This window comes from Oncorhynchus mykiss, chromosome 23 (assembly GCF_057628025.1).
Source record: "Oncorhynchus mykiss isolate SJ-2025 chromosome 23, ASM5762802v1, whole genome shotgun sequence".
NCBI classification, from domain to species: Eukaryota; Metazoa; Chordata; class Actinopteri; order Salmoniformes; family Salmonidae; genus Oncorhynchus; species Oncorhynchus mykiss.
This window is the reverse complement of record NC_143044.1, coordinates 27,907,826-27,931,293: the sequence shown is the minus strand read 5'-3', so window position 1 is coordinate 27,931,293 and position 23,468 is coordinate 27,907,826.

Genomic DNA, 23,468 nt, shown 5'->3' with positions numbered 1-23,468 from the left:
GCTAACCAAGGTTGCCAGGTGCACGGTGTAGCCTCCGACACATTGGTGCGGCTGGCTTCCGGGTTGGATGCGCGCTGTGTTAAGAAGCAGTACGGCTGGCTGGGTTGTGTATCGGAGGACGCATGACTTTCAACCTTCGTCTCTCCCGAGCCCGTACGGGAGTTGTAGCGATGAGACAAGATAGTAGCTACTACAACAATTGGATGCCACGAAATTGGGGAGAAAAAGGGGTAAAAAAAAAAGAATAAAAAAAAAAAAAAGATATCCACAGGCTCGTGCGGTCACGACAGGCAGACGAGAATTCCAAATAGTATCCGTAAAGTTCATAGAAATATGTCAAATGTTTTTTATAATCAATCAAATAATCGATCAAATTTCAACCCGACGGTAGCCTTTTCAATAGAAGAGAGAAAGAAAAGGTCTCGCTCCAGGTGCGCGCAAGCACAAATCTGAGGACATCTGGCAGAACTGATATTGCAGGCGAAAACCTGAGGAAAATCCATCCAGGAAGTGCTGTTTTTCTGAAACTACTAATTTCCATTGCAAGCCTATCCTCCATTTAAAGGGATATCAACCATGTTCCTTTCATATGGCTTCCACAAGGTGTGAACAGTCTTTAGACATAGTTTCAGGCTTTTATTCCGAAAAATGAGCGAAAATGATCACATCGCATCAGTGGCTCCCACATCACTGATGCGATGTGATCATTTTCGCTCATTTTTCGGAATAAAAGCCTGAAACTATGTCTAAAGACTGTTCACACCTTGTGGAAGCCATATGAAAGGAACATGGTTGATATCCCTTTAAATGGAGGATAGGCTTGCAATGGAAATTAGTAGTTTCAGAAAAACAGCACTTCCTGGATGGATTTTCCTCAGGTTTTCGCCTGCAATATCAGTTCTGTTATACTCACAGACAATATTTTGACCGTTTTGGAAACTTTAGAGTGTTTTCTATCCTAATCTGCCAATTATATGCATATTCTAGCTTCTGGGCCTGAGAAATAGGCAGTTTACTTTGGCACGTTTTTCATCCAAACATCAAAATACTGCCCCCTAGCTTAAAGAGGTTCCATGTCTGAAGCAAAGTGTGTGACCGATGGTTCGCAAGTAACTATTTCATTTCATACAGACTTATTGCTAAATTGGAAGGTTAAATTAACATAATTTATTCATCCATAGTTTAACAAAAATACAAGAACTAAAAACAGTTTCAGAAACTTCACAGGTTACAAATACCTATTCCTGTAACGTATTATCAATGTAAAATCCATACTGTATTCGAGGTGCTAACTGAAGCACTACGGTTTAAGTCGGAAGTTTACATGCACCTTAGCCAAATACATTTAAACTCAGTTTCTCACAATTCCTGACATTTAATCCTAGCAAAAATTCCATGTCTTAGGTCTGTTAGGATCACCACTTTATTTTAAGTATGTGTAATGTCAGAATAATAGTAGAGAATTATTTATTTCAGCTTTTATTTCTTTAATCACACTCCCAGTGGGTCAGAAGTTTACATACACTCAATCAGTATTTGGTAGAATTGCCTTTAAATTGTTTATCTTGGGTCAAACGTTTTGGGTAGCCTTCCACAAGCTTCCCACAATAAGTTGGGTGAATTTTGTCCCATTCCTCCTGACAGAGCTGGTGTAACTGAGTCAGGTTTGTAGGCCTCCTTGCTCACACATGCTTTTTCAGTTCTGCCCACAACCTTTCTATAGGATTGTGGTCAGGGCTTTGGGATAGCCACTCCAATACCTTGACTTTGTTGTCCTTAAGCCATTTTGCCACAACTTTGGAAGTATGCTTGGGGTCATTGTCCATTTGGAAGACCCATTTCCCACCAAGCTTTAACTTCCTCACTGATGTCTTGAGATGTTGCTGCTATATATCCACATAATTGTCCTCCCTCATGATGCCATCTATTTTGTGAAGTGCATCAGTCCCTCCTGCAGCAAAGCACCCCCATAACATGATGCTCCCACCCCCGTGCTTCACAGTTGGGATGGTGTTCTTCGGCTTGCAAGCCTCCCCCTTTGTCCTCCAAACATAACGATGGTCATTATGGCCAAACAGTTCTATTTTTGTTTCATCAGACTAGAGGATATTTCTCCAAAAAGTACAATCTTTGTCCCCATGTGCAGTTGCAAACCGTAGTCTGGCTTTTTTTAATGGCGGTTTTGGAGCAGTGGCTTCTTCCTTGCTGAGCGGCCTTTCAGGTTATGTCGATATAGGACTCGTTTTACTGTGGATATAAATACTTTTGTACCTGTTTCCTCCAGCATCTTCACTAAGTCTTTTGCTGTTGTTCTGGGATTGATTTGCACTTTTCACGCCAAAGTACGTTCATCTCTAGGAGAGAGAGAACACGTCTCCTTCCTGAGCGGTATGACGGCTGCATGGTCCCATTATTGTTTGTACAGATGAACGTGGTATCTTTAGGCGTTTGGAATTGCTCCCAAGGATGAACCAGACTTGTGGAGGTCCACAATTTTTTTTCTGAGGTCTTGGCTGATTTCTTTTGATTTTCCAATGATGTCAAGCAAAGAGGCACGGAGTTTGAAGGTAGGCCTTGAAATCCATCAGAAGCTTCTAAAGCCATGACATCATTTTCTGGAATTTTCCAAGCTGTTTAAAGGCACAGTCAACTTAGTGTATGTAAACTTCTGACCCCCTGGAATTGTGATACAGTGAATTATAAGTGAAATAATCTGTTTGTAAACAATTGTTGGAAAAATTCCTTGTGCCATGCACAAAGTAGATGTCTTAACCGACTTGCCAAAACTATAGTTTGTTAACAAGACATTTGTGGAGTGGTTGATCGAGTTTTAATGACTCCAACCTAAGTGTACAGTTGGGCAAAAAAGTATTTAGTCAGCCACCAATTGTGCAAGTTCTCCCACTTAAAAAGATGAGGTAATTTTCATCATATGTATACTTCAACTATGACCGACAAAATGAGAAAAAAAATCCAGAAATCACATTGTAGGATTTTTAATACATTTATTTGCAAATTAAGGTGGAAAATAAGTATTTGGTCACCTACAAACAAGCAAGATTTCTGGCTCTCACAGACCTATAACTTCTTTAAGAGGCTCCTCTGTCCTCCACTCGTTACCTGTATTAATGGCACCTGTTTAAACTTGTTATCAGTATAAAATACACCTGTCCACAACCTCAAACAGTCACACTCCAATCTCCACTATGGCCAAGACCAAAGAGCTGTCAAAGGACACCAGAAACAAAATTGTAGACCTGCACCAGGCTGGGAAGACTGAATCTGCAATAGGTAAGCAGCTTGGTTTGAAGAAATCAACTGTGGGAGCAATTATTAGGACATGGAAGACATACAAGACCACTGATAATCTCCCTCGATCTGGGGCTCCACGCAAGATCTCACCCCGTGGGGTCAAAATTATCACAAGAACAGTGAGCAAAAATCCCAGAACCACACGGGGGGACCTAGTGAATGACCTGCAGAGAGCTGGGACCAAAGTAACAAAGCCTACCATCAGGAACACACTACGCCGCCAGGGACTCAAATCCTGCAGTGCCAGACGTGTCCCCCTGCTTAAGCCAGTACATGTCCAGGTCCGTCTGAAGTTTCCTAGAGAGCATTTGGATGATCCAGAAGAAGATTGGGAGAATGTCATATGGTCAGATGAAACCAAAATATAACTTTTTGGTAAAAACTCAACTCGTCGTGTTTGGAGGACAAAGAATGCAGAGTTGCATCCAAAGAACACCATACCTACTGTAAAGCATGGGGGTGGAAACATCATGCTTTGGGGCTGTTTTTCTGCAAAGGGACCAGGACGACTGATCCGTGTAAAGGAAATAATGAATGGGGCCATGTATCGTGAGATTTTGAGTGAAAACCTCCTTCCATCAGCAAGGGCATTGAAGATGAAACGTGGCTGGGTCTTTCAGCATGACAATGATCCCAAACACACTGCCCGGGCAACGAAGGAGTGGCTTCGTAAGAAGCATTTCAAGGTCCTGGAGTGGCCTAGCTAGCCAGTTCTTTTTATTTAGAATGTCACCAACAAAACCGACCGTGCCGCTTACTAGGGCTTTACAGACCACTAACAAAGTCAACCACCCACCACTAAGGTGGCAAAACATGCTGCCTAAGTATGACTCCCAATCAGAGACAATGATAGACAGCTGTCCCTGATTGAGAACCATACCCGGCCAAAACATAGAAACAGAAAACATAGAAATAAAGAAACTAGAATGGCCACCAATGTCACACCCTGGCCAAACCAAAATGACACATGAATTCAACATGAAATCAACAAAACAATTTCAGTGTGTCATTGGATGAAAAAATGACTAAAATGCCATACGTTGATGACTTCTTGCGAATCCAATCAGTTTTCCACATTGATTCAACATCATCACATAGATTTTGGGGGTTGAAATGACGTGGAAACAATGTTGATTCAACCAGTTGTTGCCCAGTAACTGACTAGTGTGCATCACTGTCACTGGAGATCATATTGCCGAGTGCTATTCTTGTTTCTCCGCTCAGACAGTCTTTTATCAGCTTATGCTGGGAATATTTTGTGATGATGGAGCAGAAATACTGTCTCTTTCGCAGAAAAAAAGCTTTGCACTCAGAATTTTGCTCATAACAGATCACATCGGAATGAGACCTTTCTTCAGATATACTTTATTCATAAGTTGGGAATATAGTGGAAATATGGTACACCAGATACTGTAGCCTTTATATTCTTTGCAAAAAGTGTCACCACTGGAAATGGGCACTTTAAAGACCCAGCTTTGAGAACATTTTGATGAGGTTTCATCTTAAGGTTTCAAAGACAGTCAGATACTCTGAACAAATTTAATTTCATCAACTGTTCTGACATTGCAATTATTATTCTCTACCCATTCACTTCAAAGACCAAATTTGGAAGAAAAATAGGCCCACAATAGAATAGGCCTACAACAAACGTTGTGTGTTGCTGTCTGCCTCCCCTGTCGACCAACCATCCCTGCACCCCTAGTGACTGATGCCTATCTCTCCCAATGGCTACTGTCTCCAAGGCACTTGGCCACCGTTCTCCCGACTGTGATATCAACCACTGCTGTTACTGCTCCCCAGGGCAGCTGTGCAGAGCCAGTAAATAAATAAATAAAGGCTTTCATTGTTCCAATTGGCCAAATGATGGGGAATATAAAGGTACAGATGTAAGCAGAAAGAGGAGGTCCCAGACTACTGTAGGCTTATCAGTAATCTCACCGAGAGCCTGGCCTGAGGTTGTGGAAGAGCTAAGCATAGTGTTTGTGTGATAACGTACCTATCTTTATCCCTCTAGGGGCTGCCATATCATAACCATCATCTCTTCCTGACTTACTGCTTATGTCTTGCCAAGGAAGGCTGAGAGCTGTTGTGAGTCTCTGTTCACATCCCAACTTGAAACTGTTCAATTGTAGGTTACTAAGAACAACTATTGCAATGGATTGAAAGCATGTGCATTATACATTAATATTAGCATTTTCTGTGTATGGTGATATACACTGAGTTTACAAAAAATTAAGAACACCTGCTCTTTCCATGACATAGACTGACCAGGTGAATCCAGGTGAAAGCTATCATCCCTTATTGATGTCACTTGTTAAATCCACTTCAGTCAGTGTAGATGAAGGTGAGGAGACAGGTTAGAGAAATATTTTTAAGCCTAGAAAAAGTTGAGACATGGATTGTGTATGTGTGCCATTCAGATGGTGAATGGGCAAGACATAACATGGCCCAGCATCCCTGTGGAATGCTTTTGAGGATTCCCACTCTGGGCACAAATGATGTCTGTGCCCAGAGAGGGAATCCTCTAAATGAAAGTTTCTTTCATGTCTAGCATGTCTTCTTTGCTTCTGATCAAAACGGATACATTGTATTACAAATCATCAATTTGATGAAAAGTTTATTTGTTTGTTGAAATTACACGTTTTTTCCCCAGTGAGTTGTTATTCATTGTTTCACGCCAGTGTCTCTTTTTATGGCATAAAATCCATTTGCAAGGATTGTTTTTTTCTATCTCCAATATGATGAACGCTTCAAGGCAGTATTTTTAAGACTATTGTCATCTCATATGGCTTTTGATCAAATATACACTGAACAAGAATATAAACGCAACATATAAAATACTGGTTTCATGTTTCATGAGCTGAAATAAAAGATTCCAGAAATGTTCCATACGTACAAAAAGCTTATTTCTCTCAAATGTTGTGCACAAATTTGTTTATATCCCTGTTAGTAAGTATTTTATGCTTTGTCAAGATAATGCATCCACCTGGCAGGTGTGACATATTAAGAAGCGGATTAAATAGGATGATCTTTACACAGGTGCATCTTGTGCTGGGGACAATCAAAGGCCACTCTAAAATGTGCAGTTTAGTCACACAACACAATGCCACAGGTGTATCAAGTTTTGAAGGAGCGTACAAGTGGCATGCTGACTGCAGGGATGTCCACCAGAGCTGTTTCCAGAGGATTTAATTTCAATTTCTCTACCAATGTTGTTTTTGAGAATTTGGCAGTACATCCAACCGGCCTCACAACCACAGGCCACGTGTAACCACGCCAGCCCAGGACCTCCACATCCGACTTCTTCACCTGCCGGATTGTCAAAGAGGGAAGGTGGGGTGCTGAGGAGTATTTCCATCTTTAATAAAGCCCTTTTGTGGGTAAAAACTAATTCTGATTGGCTGGGACTGGCTCCCCAGTGGGTGGGCCTTTGCCCACCCATGGCTGCACCCCTGCCCAGTCATGTGAAATCCATAGATTAGGGCCTAATGAATTTATTTCCATTGACTGCTTTCCTTCTATGAACTGTAACTCAGTAAAATCTTTTAAATTGTTGCATGTTGCATTTATATTTTTGTTCAGTATACATTCATCTCAGATCCATAATTTCTCATTTGATCCAGTAAGAGATTTACATTGAAATACCCCTAATCATTGCCCAAAAAATGTATTGGACTCTTATTGCAGTAGTATCGCCAGAAAATGTAAATAGATTATGATCACAACCTCTGGAAATGAACATCAGTTCTGCTTATATGACATCTACAGAACTCTCAAGTAAACTTTTTATTGGATATATCAATTGTCATACCTTGGAATACTTTTATTGGCCAACAGTAACTGCAACTGTGATAAGAATGTATGACTTTGATGGACCCATAAGAAAGTCGTGTCTGGTTCATGTAAATGCTTTTAAAAAAGAAAATGTTTTTTTTTTGTTGCATAAAGGCACAACACCTGTAGGGGGCAAAAGTACGATAGAAAACAATTATTATAATTTGTAAACAAAGCTATTTTCCCTCCACGTCTGTCTCCATGGTGTCTTATGAACTCACCCCCAAGGAACATGTTGTACTGTTTGATCTGGAGGCATTGAATCAGACTAGTTTAAGCCTTAACTTGGGAACAGAACATCCTCTAAGATCAGCAAACACATCTGATAGGACACATGGATCAAAGCAAGAACCTAACAAATAATAATTATGCTTTTGTAACTTAGTGGGCATAAAAAAGAGAGAACAAAGTCAGACAAACATATTGTACATTATTAAACGAAGAACAGCGAGAATCCACTGCAGGATTCATAAGTGGGTCAAAAACAACCAAACAACAGTTACAGAGAAAGATTTGTTCACCCTCCTTTTTTAAGCCCTTTTCAGCATTGGACCCGATCGATGATCCCAGAGAATCATTTGTGGTGTTTTTTCTTATACTCTTTTTAGTGCTGTAGGCCTAAATACTCACTGCCAAATCCACATCTACTGTAGAAAATGGTTTGCTTAGGTTTCTCAGAGATGGATACATTTAGGATTTTATGTTCTCCTATTTTTTTTTAAATACAATTAAAATAGGCCACACATCGACATGCAAAGTAGGCCTACAATGTTTGATGGAGAGAGGGGGACTGTTTAGTATAGATCACGAGGCATTCCTTTCAAGCTTTTGCTAATGCCATGTTATTAAATTTGTTTTTACTGAAGCATCTAAAATGTTAATGGAAAATTACATGATGAATATTCAATATTAAGCCTGTCACTCAGTGTTCAATTCATAAGCTACTGGTAGATAGATTGAAATAGGAAATTAAACATAGCTTACCCACCTCAAAATTACCCACCTGCTGCGCCAGGAAATTGCATTTAATTTAGATTGTCTTTAAATTGGGTTATTTTTTGTATTTTTTCATGATTTACTGAATCCAATGATGGCAAGCCCTTACACTGCTTTGCTTCACCCATAACATTTCCTTGCCTATGTCGCCCTCCAGTGGCCGGATACTGTATATTATGTAGGTATACCTTGTCAAACTGGTCTCCGAGCATTTCATATTATTCTGAATGTAAATAGGAACCCTCCTTTTAGTATGATATGTTACGTTTTGTATGGCATGTATTAATTTGTGGATGTCCATCATCCATTTAGTATGGTATGTTACGAGTTGCAATTTATACAAATGTTACATATTTGCAAAACGTACAGTATATTACACATTTCCTAAATGTAGGATATGTTACAAATTCCAATTTGTTGTTGCTAACATTAGCTAGGTGGCTAACGCTAACGTTAGCTTGCTGGCTAACGTTAGCTAGGCTAGGGGTAAGGGTTTAAGGTTATGGTTAAGGTTAGGAGATAGGTTAAGTTTGGGGGAAGGGTTAGCTAAAATGGTTAAGGGTTAGGAGACAGGTTAGCTATCATGCAAAGTAGCTAAAAAGTAGTAAGTAGTTGCAAAGTTGCTAATTAGCTGAAATGATAAAGTTGTTCATGTAGAGATTTGAACACACAACCTTTAGGTTGCTAGACGTTCACTTTCTACGCCTGACCAACCACCCTCCTTTTGATTTTGTAGTATTCTTCTGTCTTATTATGTAACCAACCAAATCTAACATCATCCAATTTGAATGTCCCAACTTTTTGCTTACTAAGTTACATCTAGTCTATGAGACCAGACAGACTATATAGGTCAGTAAAGCAATTCATCTTCAATCTATCCATCAATAAAGTGACCAAAAACAGTTGCAAACAAACTTCTGAATGAAAGAGAAAACATAGCTGCATGTACGAAATAACATCACTTGGCTGAACGCGGTGTGCAACATCCTATGTTGTCCAAAAAAATCCTAAAATGGTGGTGGAAAATTGTGTTTTATTAAGACAGTGCACATATTTTTCCAGTTTCATTCCGACGACACACCATTGAAGCTAGTTAAGGAGGGAAATGATGCCTTTGCAGCCTGAATGGAAGATGTGAGCCAGTCCACGGTCAACACAAGTGTATTCAAGGCTGGCTATGTCAATTAATCCTAGAAGATTTAGCACCCACTATTGGCTGCCTTGTCTAGCGAGAATCGACACTGGCCCAAAAGTCACATTTAAAAAGACCAAATCTGTGTGCTGACACAATCCTTTGACTTAAATTAATTATTTTCATCTCTTGTCGGAAATGTTTGAGTTTCCTACAGTTCCGACTAACACAAAAACGCGGCATTGAGCCTCCTCTAGCAGTAGCCTTGACCCCTCGATCACACCAACAGCGTCATTGCCTTTGGTACATTCCTTTCCAATGGAACACTGCGTATGCAGAGGCAGTTGCAGTGTGTTCTGCATACATTGGATTAATCGAACGTATGCATCAAACTGTAGACGGCTTGACAGAAATGGTAGCAGAATTTTTATTTTATTTGACTAGGCAAGTCAGTTAAGAACAAATTCTTATTTTCATGATGGCCTAGGAACAGTGGGTTAGCCTGTTCAGGGGCAGAACGACAGATTTGTACCTTGTCAGCTCGGGGGTTTGAACTTGCAACCTTCCGGTTACTAGTCCAACGGCCTAACTACTAGGCTACCCTGCCGCCCCGGAGTAGAAGACAAGGACCGGTCCAATAATGCATTTCTTATTGGACTGCGTTTTCTGGACAACGAGATTAATTTGGGCAGTGGGAAAGGAGGATTCAATCAAGGTGTCTAGAAGTAGCCTTGTTTTGTACTGGGGTAGCAGTAAATGTAAAGGTTCCCCAACTAAAGGGCAAGATTCCTGGTGTTTGTGATGCTCGTGGTTTGGTGCGACGCAGACAGGGTGGTGTGAGTGGTGAAACAGAAGAGTCATTGTCTGTTCTTTTGAGTTTTGATGTTGAGTCTTTGCCCGACCAAGTGATAGCAGGATATGTAAGTTATCCTGTACAAGCTTTTGTGCCGAATAGATTACGTTGTTACAGGTGTCAAGCTTTTGGGCACGTGGCAGCAGTGTGTCGGAGGGAGGTTCCTAGGTGGGAGAAGTGTGCAGAAGGGCATGAGTCAAAGGAATGTGTAGCATATGTGTTAATCAAAAATGTCCCGAGCGAGAGAGGCAGGTGGAGGTTTCCAGGATTAGAGTAGTGCAGAAGTTGTCATATGCTGAGGCATCAAATAAAGTAGAGGAAGATGGGTCAAGGGGGAGGGATCCTGAGAAGAGTGGTGTGAGTAGTGTATCTGTACCAGTACAGAGGGATAGGCCAACAAGTGATATGTGTTTCAGTAAGATTGGATTTTTAGCATTTATAGCAATGGTTATCAACTGTACTGCAGCGATAGAATGTAAGTCGCACAAATTTGAGGTTGTGGTGGCAACTGCAGAGAGGTATTATTTAATATATTATTATATATATTATTATATTACATATTATTTATTTAGGTGTGTGAGACTTGACATCAAAAGAGTTACAAGGTGTGTTAAGTGGTGGTGTCCCATCCTTTCAGGTTGTTGGCCTGAGGTAGGAGTAAATAGATTTAATTAGTTGAGTAGGGTGGTGTTATTTTCTATTATTTGATCATTATTTTTTTCTGAGTCTTGTGTTAGATGTTAAGAGTATTTCTTTATTTATTCAAGCAAAGTATAAGGGAGTACTCCAGTCTAGTAGGGGGCGGTAATGCAACATTTATTGGATGCCAACCGTCGTTAAACCTCATTGAAGAAGAAGTAGTTTCGCTACTCTCGAACACGGCTGATGCCTATGGTTACGCCTGTGTAGCTAGCTACATGCTAATTCTCAAAGCGCACTCAGTTGACCTATTTTGCAGGTGTTTTACATGGTGCGGTACCGCTAGCTTTCATCTCATTTTTTGAAGACGCTACTCAATATGATGGGTGAACCGGTGGCTGATATGTGTGATCAGCTTGTTAAAGCTGTGAACGTGATGATGGACGCGGAATCTAGCCAAATATATCGCTTGGAGGCCCTAAAGGTATCTTGATTTCTAGATGCTAGCTTGCTAATGTTAGCTGGTAAGGTAGCCCAAAGGCCGGCAGATGGCTAACTAGCTCGCTTTCCTACTTGCGATGTGATGCGATTGCTTGACTGAAAATGTGCATAGATGCATAGCTATAACTTCACATTATAGTTCACATGTCCATTGCATGCGGCTCCCGAGTGGCGCAGCATCTCAGTGATAGGGGCGTCACTACAGTCCCAGGTTCGAATCCAGGCTGTATCACATCCGGCCGTGATTGGGAGTCCCATAGGGCGGCGCACAATTGGCCCAGCATCGTCCGGGTTTCGCCGGGGTAGGCCGTCATTGTAAATAAGAATTTGTTCTTAAATGACTTGCCTTATGAAATTAAATCATCAATGGGCGTAGCTAGATAGCTAACGTCACATGGCTAGCATCATAACGTTACCGTGTCCAGCTGCGGATTTCATTCATTGCACGTCGCTAGTTATCTAGAGCCATTGCTGCTGACTGATGCCCTCAAACTGAATGAAAGATAAGCTAACGTTATGTCAACCATTTAGCCTAGTTCTATTGATTGCATTAAATCAACTGAGTTGTGCATTGTTTCGATAGTTTAATTCACTTCTCTCTGTAAAGCTCCATAAACTACATTGATAGCTATGACGGATATCATTGCAAGTTCACAGTTTTCATGTTTTATTCATCCATTCAAATCAAATTTTATTTGTCAAACATACACATGGTTAGCAGATGTTAATAATGGGAGTGGAGCGAAATGCTTGTGTTTGTAGTTCCGACAATGCAGTAATAACCAACGAGCAATCTAACCTAACAATTCCACAACAACTACCTTATACATACAAGTGTAAAGGGATGAAGAATATGTACATAAAATATATGAATGAGTGATGGTACAGAATGGCATAGGCAAGATGCAGTAGATGGTATAGAGTACAGTATAAAGTGGTTAGTGATACATTTTTACATCAATTTTTCCACTATTAAAGTGGCTGAAGTTGAGTCAGTATGTTGGCAGCAGCCACTCAATGTTAGGGATGGCTGTTTAACAGTCTGATGGCCTTGAGATAGAAGCTGTTTTTCAGTCTCTCGGTCCCTGCTTTGATGCACCTGTACTGACCTCGCCTTCTGGATGATAGCGGGGTGAACAGGCAGTGGCTCGGGTGGTTGTTGTCCTTGATAATCTTTATGGCTTTCCTGTGTCATCGGGTGGTGTAGGTGTCCTGGAGGGCAGGTAGTTTGCCCCCGGTGATGAGTTGTGCATACCTCACTACCCTCTGGAGAGCCTTTTGGCTGTGGGCGGAGCAGTTGCCGTACCAGGCGGTGATACAGCCCAACAGGATGCTCTCGATTGTGCATCTGTAAAAGTTTGAGTGCTACCCTTTCCACTACTGTCCCGTCGATGTGGATAGGGGGGTGCTCCCTCTGCTGTTTCCTGAAGTCCACGATCATCTCCTTTCTTTTGTTGACGTTGATTGAGTGTGAGGTTATTTTCCTGACACCACACTCTGAGGGCCCTCACCTCCTCCCTGTAGGCCGTCTCGTCATTGTTGGTGATCAAGCCTAACGCCACGCAGTCGTGGGTGAACAGGGAGTACAGGAGAGGGCTCAGAACGCACCCTTGTGGGGCCCCAGTGTTGAGGATCAGCTGGGTGGAGATGTTGTTACCCACCCTCACCACCTGGGTGTGGCCCGTCAGGAAGTCCAGTACCCAGTTGCACAGGGCGGGGTCGAGACCCAGGGTCTCGAGCTTGATGATGAGTTTGGAGGGTACTATGGTGTTAAATGCTGAGCTGTAGTCGGTGAACAGCATTCTTACATAGGTATTCCTCTTGTCCAGATGGGTTAGGGCAGTGTGGTTGCAATTGCGTCGTCTGTGATTGGGGTGGTAAGCAAATTGAAGTGGGTCTAGGGTGTCATGTAGGGTGGAGGTGATATTTACGTGCCCGTACGGGAGTTGTAGCGATGAGACAAGATAGTAGCTACTACAACAATTGGATGCCACGAAATTGGGGAGAAAAAGGGGTAAAAAAAAAAGAATAAAAAAAAAAAAAAGATATCCACAGGCTCGTGCGGTCACGACAGGCAGACGAGAATTCCAAATAGTATCCGTAAAGTTCATAGAAATATGTCAAATGTTTTTTATAATCAATCAAATAATCGATCAAATTTCAACCCGACGGTAGCCTTTTCAATAGAAGAGAGAAAGAAAAGGTCTCGCTCCAGGTGCGCGCAAGCACAAATCTGAGGACATCTGGCAGAACTGATATTGCAGGCGAAAACCTGAGGAAAATCCATCCAGGAAGTGCTGTTTTTCTGAAACTACTAATTTCCATTGCAAGCCTATCCTCCATTTAAAGGGATATCAACCATGTTCCTTTCATATGGCTTCCACAAGGTGTGAACAGTCTTTAGACATAGTTTCAGGCTTTTATTCCGAAAAATGAGCGAAAATGATCACATCGCATCAGTGGCTCCCACATCACTGATGCGATGTGATCATTTTCGCTCATTTTTCGGAATAAAAGCCTGAAACTATGTCTAAAGACTGTTCACACCTTGTGGAAGCCATATGAAAGGAACATGGTTGATATCCCTTTAAATGGAGGATAGGCTTGCAATGGAAATTAGTAGTTTCAGAAAAACAGCACTTCCTGGATGGATTTTCCTCAGGTTTTCGCCTGCAATATCAGTTCTGTTATACTCACAGACAATATTTTGACCGTTTTGGAAACTTTAGAGTGTTTTCTATCCTAATCTGCCAATTATATGCATATTCTAGCTTCTGGGCCTGAGAAATAGGCAGTTTACTTTGGCACGTTTTTCATCCAAACATCAAAATACTGCCCCCTAGCTTAAAGAGGTTCCATGTCTGAAGCAAAGTGTGTGACCGATGGTTCGCAAGTAACTATTTCATTTCATACAGACTTATTGCTAAATTGGAAGGTTAAATTAACATAATTTATTCATCCATAGTTTAACAAAAATACAAGAACTAAAAACAGTTTCAGAAACTTCACAGGTTACAAATACCTATTCCTGTAACGTATTATCAATGTAAAATCCATACTGTATTCGAGGTGCTAACTGAAGCACTACGGTTTAAGTCGGAAGTTTACATGCACCTTAGCCAAATACATTTAAACTCAGTTTCTCACAATTCCTGACATTTAATCCTAGCAAAAATTCCATGTCTTAGGTCTGTTAGGATCACCACTTTATTTTAAGTATGTGTAATGTCAGAATAATAGTAGAGAATTATTTATTTCAGCTTTTATTTCTTTAATCACACTCCCAGTGGGTCAGAAGTTTACATACACTCAATCAGTATTTGGTAGAATTGCCTTTAAATTGTTTATCTTGGGTCAAACGTTTTGGGTAGCCTTCCACAAGCTTCCCACAATAAGTTGGGTGAATTTTGTCCCATTCCTCCTGACAGAGCTGGTGTAACTGAGTCAGGTTTGTAGGCCTCCTTGCTCACACATGCTTTTTCAGTTCTGCCCACAACCTTTCTATAGGATTGTGGTCAGGGCTTTGGGATAGCCACTCCAATACCTTGACTTTGTTGTCCTTAAGCCATTTTGCCACAACTTTGGAAGTATGCTTGGGGTCATTGTCCATTTGGAAGACCCATTTCCCACCAAGCTTTAACTTCCTCACTGATGTCTTGAGATGTTGCTGCTATATATCCACATAATTGTCCTCCCTCATGATGCCATCTATTTTGTGAAGTGCATCAGTCCCTCCTGCAGCAAAGCACCCCCATAACATGATGCTCCCACCCCCGTGCTTCACAGTTGGGATGGTGTTCTTCGGCTTGCAAGCCTCCCCCTTTGTCCTCCAAACATAACGATGGTCATTATGGCCAAACAGTTCTATTTTTGTTTCATCAGACTAGAGGATATTTCTCCAAAAAGTACAATCTTTGTCCCCATGTGCAGTTGCAAACCGTAGTCTGGCTTTTTTTAATGGCGGTTTTGGAGCAGTGGCTTCTTCCTTGCTGAGCGGCCTTTCAGGTTATGTCGATATAGGACTCGTTTTACTGTGGATATAAATACTTTTGTACCTGTTTCCTCCAGCATCTTCACTAAGTCTTTTGCTGTTGTTCTGGGATTGATTTGCACTTTTCACGCCAAAGTACGTTCATCTCTAGGAGAGAGAGAACACGTCTCCTTCCTGAGCGGTATGACGGCTGCATGGTCCCATTATTGTTTGTACAGATGAACGTGGTATCTTTAGGCGTTTGGAATTGCTCCCAAGGATGAACCAGACTTGTGGAGGTCCACAATTTTTTTTCTGAGGTCTTGGCTGATTTCTTTTGATTTTCCAATGATGTCAAGCAAAGAGGCACGGAGTTTGAAGGTAGGCCTTGAAATCCATCAGAAGCTTCTAAAGCCATGACATCATTTTCTGGAATTTTCCAAGCTGTTTAAAGGCACAGTCAACTTAGTGTATGTAAACTTCTGACCCCCTGGAATTGTGATACAGTGAATTATAAGTGAAATAATCTGTTTGTAAACAATTGTTGGAAAAATTCCTTGTGCCATGCACAAAGTAGATGTCTTAACCGACTTGCCAAAACTATAGTTTGTTAACAAGACATTTGTGGAGTGGTTGATCGAGTTTTAATGACTCCAACCTAAGTGTACAGTTGGGCAAAAAAGTATTTAGTCAGCCACCAATTGTGCAAGTTCTCCCACTTAAAAAGATGAGGTAATTTTCATCATATGTATACTTCAACTATGACCGACAAAATGAGAAAAAAAATCCAGAAATCACATTGTAGGATTTTTAATACATTTATTTGCAAATTAAGGTGGAAAATAAGTATTTGGTCACCTACAAACAAGCAAGATTTCTGGCTCTCACAGACCTATAACTTCTTTAAGAGGCTCCTCTGTCCTCCACTCGTTACCTGTATTAATGGCACCTGTTTAAACTTGTTATCAGTATAAAATACACCTGTCCACAACCTCAAACAGTCACACTCCAATCTCCACTATGGCCAAGACCAAAGAGCTGTCAAAGGACACCAGAAACAAAATTGTAGACCTGCACCAGGCTGGGAAGACTGAATCTGCAATAGGTAAGCAGCTTGGTTTGAAGAAATCAACTGTGGGAGCAATTATTAGGACATGGAAGACATACAAGACCACTGATAATCTCCCTCGATCTGGGGCTCCACGCAAGATCTCACCCCGTGGGGTCAAAATTATCACAAGAACAGTGAGCAAAAATCCCAGAACCACACGGGGGGACCTAGTGAATGACCTGCAGAGAGCTGGGACCAAAGTAACAAAGCCTACCATCAGGAACACACTACGCCGCCAGGGACTCAAATCCTGCAGTGCCAGACGTGTCCCCCTGCTTAAGCCAGTACATGTCCAGGTCCGTCTGAAGTTTCCTAGAGAGCATTTGGATGATCCAGAAGAAGATTGGGAGAATGTCATATGGTCAGATGAAACCAAAATATAACTTTTTGGTAAAAACTCAACTCGTCGTGTTTGGAGGACAAAGAATGCAGAGTTGCATCCAAAGAACACCATACCTACTGTAAAGCATGGGGGTGGAAACATCATGCTTTGGGGCTGTTTTTCTGCAAAGGGACCAGGACGACTGATCCGTGTAAAGGAAATAATGAATGGGGCCATGTATCGTGAGATTTTGAGTGAAAACCTCCTTCCATCAGCAAGGGCATTGAAGATGAAACGTGGCTGGGTCTTTCAGCATGACAATGATCCCAAACACACTGCCCGGGCAACGAAGGAGTGGCTTCGTAAGAAGCATTTCAAGGTCCTGGAGTGGCCTAGCTAGCCAGTTCTTTTTATTTAGAATGTCACCAACAAAACCGACCGTGCCGCTTACTAGGGCTTTACAGACCACTAACAAAGTCAACCACCCACCACTAAGGTGGCAAAACATGCTGCCTAAGTATGACTCCCAATCAGAGACAATGATAGACAGCTGTCCCTGATTGAGAACCATACCCGGCCAAAACATAGAAACAGAAAACATAGAAATAAAGAAACTAGAATGGCCACCAATGTCACACCCTGGCCAAACCAAAATGACACATGAATTCAACATGAAATCAACAAAACAATTTCAGTGTGTCATTGGATGAAAAAATGACTAAAATGCCATACGTTGATGACTTCTTGCGAATCCAATCAGTTTTCCACATTGATTCAACATCATCACATAGATTTTGGGGGTTGAAATGACGTGGAAACAATGTTGATTCAACCAGTTGTTGCCCAGTAACTGACTAGTGTGCATCACTGTCACTGGAGATCATATTGCCGAGTGCTATTCTTGTTTCTCCGCTCAGACAGTCTTTTATCAGCTTATGCTGGGAATATTTTGTGATGATGGAGCAGAAATACTGTCTCTTTCGCAGAAAAAAAGCTTTGCACTCAGAATTTTGCTCATAACAGATCACATCGGAATGAGACCTTTCTTCAGATATACTTTATTCATAAGTTGGGAATATAGTGGAAATATGGTACACCAGATACTGTAGCCTTTATATTCTTTGCAAAAAGTGTCACCACTGGAAATGGGCACTTTAAAGACCCAGCTTTGAGAACATTTTGATGAGGTTTCATCTTAAGGTTTCAAAGACAGTCAGATACTCTGAACAAATTTAATTTCATCAACTGTTCTGACATTGCAATTATTATTCTCTACCCATTCACTTCAAAGACCAAATTTGGAAGAAAAATAGGCCCACAATAGAATAGGCCTACAACAAACGTTGTGTGTTGCTGTCTGCCTCCCCTGTCGACCAACCATCCCTGCACCCCTAGTGACTGATGCCTATCTCTCCCAATGGCTACTGTCTCCAAGGCACTTGGCCACCGTTCTCCCGACTGTGATATCAACCACTGCTGTTACTGCTCCCCAGGGCAGCTGTGCAGAGCCAGTAAATAAATAAATAAAGGCTTTCATTGTTCCAATTGGCCAAATGATGGGGAATATAAAGGTACAGATGTAAGCAGAAAGAGGAGGTCCCAGACTACTGTAGGCTTATCAGTAATCTCACCGAGAGCCTGGCCTGAGGTTGTGGAAGAGCTAAGCATAGTGTTTGTGTGATAACGTACCTATCTTTATCCCTCTAGGGGCTGCCATATCATAACCATCATCTCTTCCTGACTTACTGCTTATGTCTTGCCAAGGAAGGCTGAGAGCTGTTGTGAGTCTCTGTTCACATCCCAACTTGAAACTGTTCAATTGTAGGTTACTAAGAACAACTATTGCAATGGATTGAAAGCATGTGCATTATACATTAATATTAGCATTTTCTGTGTATGGTGATATACACTGAGTTTACAAAAAATTAAGAACACCTGCTCTTTCCATGACATAGACTGACCAGGTGAATCCAGGTGAAAGCTATCATCCCTTATTGATGTCACTTGTTAAATCCACTTCAGTCAGTGTAGATGAAGGTGAGGAGACAGGTTAGAGAAATATTTTTAAGCCTAGAAAAAGTTGAGACATGGATTGTGTATGTGTGCCATTCAGATGGTGAATGGGCAAGACATAACATGGCCCAGCATCCCTGTGGAATGCTTTTGAGGATTCCCACTCTGGGCACAAATGATGTCTGTGCCCAGAGAGGGAATCCTCTAAATGAAAGTTTCTTTCATGTCTAGCATGTCTTCTTTGCTTCTGATCAAAACGGATACATTGTATTACAAATCATCAATTTGATGAAAAGTTTATTTGTTTGTTGAAATTACACGTTTTTTCCCCAGTGAGTTGTTATTCATTGTTTCACGCCAGTGTCTCTTTTTATGGCATAAAATCCATTTGCAAGGATTGTTTTTTTCTATCTCCAATATGATGAACGCTTCAAGGCAGTATTTTTAAGACTATTGTCATCTCATATGGCTTTTGATCAAATATACACTGAACAAGAATATAAACGCAACATATAAAATACTGGTTTCATGTTTCATGAGCTGAAATAAAAGATTCCAGAAATGTTCCATACGTACAAAAAGCTTATTTCTCTCAAATGTTGTGCACAAATTTGTTTATATCCCTGTTAGTAAGTATTTTATGCTTTGTCAAGATAATGCATCCACCTGGCAGGTGTGACATATTAAGAAGCGGATTAAATAGGATGATCTTTACACAGGTGCATCTTGTGCTGGGGACAATCAAAGGCCACTCTAAAATGTGCAGTTTAGTCACACAACACAATGCCACAGGTGTATCAAGTTTTGAAGGAGCGTACAAGTGGCATGCTGACTGCAGGGATGTCCACCAGAGCTGTTTCCAGAGGATTTAATTTCAATTTCTCTACCAATGTTGTTTTTGAGAATTTGGCAGTACATCCAACCGGCCTCACAACCACAGGCCACGTGTAACCACGCCAGCCCAGGACCTCCACATCCGACTTCTTCACCTGCCGGATTGTCAAAGAGGGAAGGTGGGGTGCTGAGGAGTATTTCCATCTTTAATAAAGCCCTTTTGTGGGTAAAAACTAATTCTGATTGGCTGGGACTGGCTCCCCAGTGGGTGGGCCTTTGCCCACCCATGGCTGCACCCCTGCCCAGTCATGTGAAATCCATAGATTAGGGCCTAATGAATTTATTTCCATTGACTGCTTTCCTTCTATGAACTGTAACTCAGTAAAATCTTTTAAATTGTTGCATGTTGCATTTATATTTTTGTTCAGTATACATTCATCTCAGATCCATAATTTCTCATTTGATCCAGTAAGAGATTTACATTGAAATACCCCTAATCATTGCCCAAAAAATGTATTGGACTCTTATTGCAGTAGTATCGCCAGAAAATGTAAATAGATTATGATCACAACCTCTGGAAATGAACATCAGTTCTGCTTATATGACATCTACAGAACTCTCAAGTAAACTTTTTATTGGATATATCAATTGTCATACCTTGGAATACTTTTATTGGCCAACAGTAACTGCAACTGTGATAAGAATGTATGACTTTGATGGACCCATAAGAAAGTCGTGTCTGGTTCATGTAAATGCTTTTAAAAAAGAAAATGTTTTTTTTTTGTTGCATAAAGGCACAACACCTGTAGGGGGCAAAAGTACGATAGAAAACAATTATTATAATTTGTAAACAAAGCTATTTTCCCTCCACGTCTGTCTCCATGGTGTCTTATGAACTCACCCCCAAGGAACATGTTGTACTGTTTGATCTGGAGGCATTGAATCAGACTAGTTTAAGCCTTAACTTGGGAACAGAACATCCTCTAAGATCAGCAAACACATCTGATAGGACACATGGATCAAAGCAAGAACCTAACAAATAATAATTATGCTTTTGTAACTTAGTGGGCATAAAAAAGAGAGAACAAAGTCAGACAAACATATTGTACATTATTAAACGAAGAACAGCGAGAATCCACTGCAGGATTCATAAGTGGGTCAAAAACAACCAAACAACAGTTACAGAGAAAGATTTGTTCACCCTCCTTTTTTAAGCCCTTTTCAGCATTGGACCCGATCGATGATCCCAGAGAATCATTTGTGGTGTTTTTTCTTATACTCTTTTTAGTGCTGTAGGCCTAAATACTCACTGCCAAATCCACATCTACTGTAGAAAATGGTTTGCTTAGGTTTCTCAGAGATGGATACATTTAGGATTTTATGTTCTCCTATTTTTTTTTAAATACAATTAAAATAGGCCACACATCGACATGCAAAGTAGGCCTACAATGTTTGATGGAGAGAGGGGGACTGTTTAGTATAGATCACGAGGCATTCCTTTCAAGCTTTTGCTAATGCCATGTTATTAAATTTGTTTTTACTGAAGCATCTAAAATGTTAATGGAAAATTACATGATGAATATTCAATATTAAGCCTGTCACTCAGTGTTCAATTCATAAGCTACTGGTAGATAGATTGAAATAGGAAATTAAACATAGCTTACCCACCTCAAAATTACCCACCTGCTGCGCCAGGAAATTGCATTTAATTTAGATTGTCTTTAAATTGGGTTATTTTTTGTATTTTTTCATGATTTACTGAATCCAATGATGGCAAGCCCTTACACTGCTTTGCTTCACCCATAACATTTCCTTGCCTATGTCGCCCTCCAGTGGCCGGATACTGTATATTATGTAGGTATACCTTGTCAAACTGGTCTCCGAGCATTTCATATTATTCTGAATGTAAATAGGAACCCTCCTTTTAGTATGATATGTTACGTTTTGTATGGCATGTATTAATTTGTGGATGTCCATCATCCATTTAGTATGGTATGTTACGAGTTGCAATTTATACAAATGTTACATATTTGCAAAACGTACAGTATATTACACATTTCCTAAATGTAGGATATGTTACAAATTCCAATTTGTTGTTGCTAACATTAGCTAGGTGGCTAACGCTAACGTTAGCTTGCTGGCTAACGTTAGCTAGGCTAGGGGTAAGGGTTTAAGGTTATGGTTAAGGTTAGGAGATAGGTTAAGTTTGGGGGAAGGGTTAGCTAAAATGGTTAAGGGTTAGGAGACAGGTTAGCTATCATGCAAAGTAGCTAAAAAGTAGTAAGTAGTTGCAAAGTTGCTAATTAGCTGAAATGATAAAGTTGTTCATGTAGAGATTTGAACACACAACCTTTAGGTTGCTAGACGTTCACTTTCTACGCCTGACCAACCACCCTCCTTTTGATTTTGTAGTATTCTTCTGTCTTATTATGTAACCAACCAAATCTAACATCATCCAATTTGAATGTCCCAACTTTTTGCTTACTAAGTTACATCTAGTCTATGAGACCAGACAGACTATATAGGTCAGTAAAGCAATTCATCTTCAATCTATCCATCAATAAAGTGACCAAAAACAGTTGCAAACAAACTTCTGAATGAAAGAGAAAACATAGCTGCATGTACGAAATAACATCACTTGGCTGAACGCGGTGTGCAACATCCTATGTTGTCCAAAAAAATCCTAAAATGGTGGTGGAAAATTGTGTTTTATTAAGACAGTGCACATATTTTTCCAGTTTCATTCCGACGACACACCATTGAAGCTAGTTAAGGAGGGAAATGATGCCTTTGCAGCCTGAATGGAAGATGTGAGCCAGTCCACGGTCAACACAAGTGTATTCAAGGCTGGCTATGTCAATTAATCCTAGAAGATTTAGCACCCACTATTGGCTGCCTTGTCTAGCGAGAATCGACACTGGCCCAAAAGTCACATTTAAAAAGACCAAATCTGTGTGCTGACACAATCCTTTGACTTAAATTAATTATTTTCATCTCTTGTCGGAAATGTTTGAGTTTCCTACAGTTCCGACTAACACAAAAACGCGGCATTGAGCCTCCTCTAGCAGTAGCCTTGACCCCTCGATCACACCAACAGCGTCATTGCCTTTGGTACATTCCTTTCCAATGGAACACTGCGTATGCAGAGGCAGTTGCAGTGTGTTCTGCATACATTGGATTAATCGAACGTATGCATCAAACTGTAGACGGCTTGACAGAAATGGTAGCAGAATTTTTATTTTATTTGACTAGGCAAGTCAGTTAAGAACAAATTCTTATTTTCATGATGGCCTAGGAACAGTGGGTTAGCCTGTTCAGGGGCAGAACGACAGATTTGTACCTTGTCAGCTCGGGGGTTTGAACTTGCAACCTTCCGGTTACTAGTCCAACGGCCTAACTACTAGGCTACCCTGCCGCCCCGGAGTAGAAGACAAGGACCGGTCCAATAATGCATTTCTTATTGGACTGCGTTTTCTGGACAACGAGATTAATTTGGGCAGTGGGAAAGGAGGATTCAATCAAGGTGTCTAGAAGTAGCCTTGTTTTGTACTGGGGTAGCAGTAAATGTAAAGGTTCCCCAACTAAAGGGCAAGATTCCTGGTGTTTGTGATGCTCGTGGTTTGGTGCGACGCAGACAGGGTGGTGTGAGTGGTGAAACAGAAGAGTCATTGTCTGTTCTTTTGAGTTTTGATGTTGAGTCTTTGCCCGACCAAGTGATAGCAGGATATGTAAGTTATCCTGTACAAGCTTTTGTGCCGAATAGATTACGTTGTTACAGGTGTCAAGCTTTTGGGCACGTGGCAGCAGTGTGTCGGAGGGAGGTTCCTAGGTGGGAGAAGTGTGCAGAAGGGCATGAGTCAAAGGAATGTGTAGCATATGTGTTAATCAAAAATGTCCCGAGCGAGAGAGGCAGGTGGAGGTTTCCAGGATTAGAGTAGTGCAGAAGTTGTC